Source organism: Jaculus jaculus (assembly GCF_020740685.1).
Source record: "Jaculus jaculus isolate mJacJac1 chromosome Y unlocalized genomic scaffold, mJacJac1.mat.Y.cur SUPER_Y_unloc_2, whole genome shotgun sequence".
Classification (NCBI taxonomy): domain Eukaryota; kingdom Metazoa; phylum Chordata; class Mammalia; order Rodentia; family Dipodidae; genus Jaculus; species Jaculus jaculus.
The window spans coordinates 2,608,602-2,610,493 of record NW_025423387.1 but is presented as its reverse complement, the minus strand read 5'-3'; the positions used below and the strand labels follow the sequence as shown (position 1 = coordinate 2,610,493).

Here is a 1,892-nt window from a genome sequence, read left to right as displayed (position 1 = left end):
ATCTCCACACACCCGCCTAGGCACCAGAAACTGCATGAAGGAATGAATCTACTAAAAAATAGATTTACAAATATTCTACAGAGCACCTTTGGTGTCCACTTTCTACACACTCACATCTCCCCCCATCCCGCGTCCACCCCTCCAAAAAAAACCCTGATTTCCAAGTAACTTGAAAGAGCCTTGAATGGCCCAAGGTATATCACAGAGACACCCATAAATGAACACCTCACAAGGTCCAGAGGGTTCTAGTTCCTTTCCCAATTCTTGACAGATGGACAGGGTGTGTAAGGAGGGAATAAAGCAGTCTTGGGCAGGCTTCTAACCTGTACCTCATCCTCTCCAGCTTAAGGATGGTCCTAGATGAGGCATGTTCAATTCAAGCTCTGAACTGGTCCTACCTTCTTATTTGGAAAGTTTGAAAATTATGACCCAACCCCAGGATTGCCTTCAGAAATGCAAAGTTCCACCCCATTTTTCTTCCAAGGCAACTGGGGTCCAAAGAATCAAAAAGTAAGGCAGCACAGTACAAGATATACCTTCTGACCCTGAAACGTTGATTAGAGATGGAAACACTGACAGGTAGGTCATTATTACTAATGTCCACTGCTCACAATCCTCTGGCTTTCCTCCCTGCTTAAGGCCAAGCAGTGTCCGTGGGAAGATTCATGCGCTGAACTCGTTGGTGGGGGCTTCTTTGTAGATGGGCTTCTTGTCCAGTTTGTAGCTGCCTTATCCTTCTTCTTCATGAGGTAAAAAAAAAACAGCAGGATCAGAATGACAGCAAAGACGATGCCCACCATGGCATGTACAATCAGAGCTGCTAGGACCTCTGATCTCTGGAAGATGTTGCTCTCCTTGATGGTGCTAGACATAGATACATTGTTGGGCCCCTGCTCATCCCTGTTGAGGGGTAGGATTCTCTTGGGATGACTTCAATCTCTTCCAGTATCTTGGGTATTGTAGGGATCCGGATCCCAGCCTTTGCCCACTCAAGAATGTGGCTAGTTATCAGCACCATTTCTCCCCTAGATCAGTATTAACTTTATTGTATAAAATCTTTATTTTGTAATTCTTAAAACGTATAGTGAGATTGGATGAGTGCACTTGCTTTCTGTGGCAATAAAGATTTTCTGTGCCTCCCAAGAGGAAAAAAAAATATATCATTAATAAAATTAACCCATGTTGGGCAGGAGAGATGGCTTAGAGTTAAAGGTGTTTGCTTGCAAAGCCAAAGGACCCAGCTTCAATTACTCAGGCCCCACATAAGCCAGATGCACAATGTGTCACATGCTTTTAGAATTCCTTTTCAGTGTCTAGAGGCCCTGGCTTGCCCATCTCTCTATCTGCCTCTCTGTGTGTCTCTCTCTCTCAAATAAATAAAAAAAATACAATTAATCCATGTTATTGAACACTGATTAACTTACTAATAAAACATTAACTGTTAATAACCAATTATCATGCTATTATTATTGAACAATGCAAATTATTTCATTGCCAACTAGCTGCAAAAGGAAAGTTTATACCTGGGAGGGCCAGCTGAAGGTTACCTGGAAGGGCATCCTGATCATGTTACACACTCCTGCAACCCATGTAAATATGGAAGCACTGTGTACTCTTTCAAAGCCTTGAGCGAACATGGTACGCCTCCACGAATGGACGAGGACCCTGTATCTCACACAGATTCAGGGCGCTAGGGATTCCCTAGGGGAACTTGCTCAGACAGATAAAGAGGTGTAGGACGGCCAGGCCCTAGAATGGAGGGGAGCAGGTGCTGTGTGAACTCCAATCAGAAAGGAGTCGCACTTACTTCCTGCGGCAATAAAGGTTTTCTGTGACTCCCAAGGGGGGGGGGGTGGTGTACTGATAAAATTAACCAATGTTGGGCAGGAGAG

General features: G+C 44.3%; 1 pseudogene; it reads right to left on the bottom strand.

Moving 5' to 3' along the window:
- Nucleotides 1-563: 563 nt before the first annotated feature.
- Nucleotides 564-1,018, bottom strand: LOC123457168 (annotated as a pseudogene).
- Nucleotides 1,019-1,892: the final 874 nt, after the last annotated feature.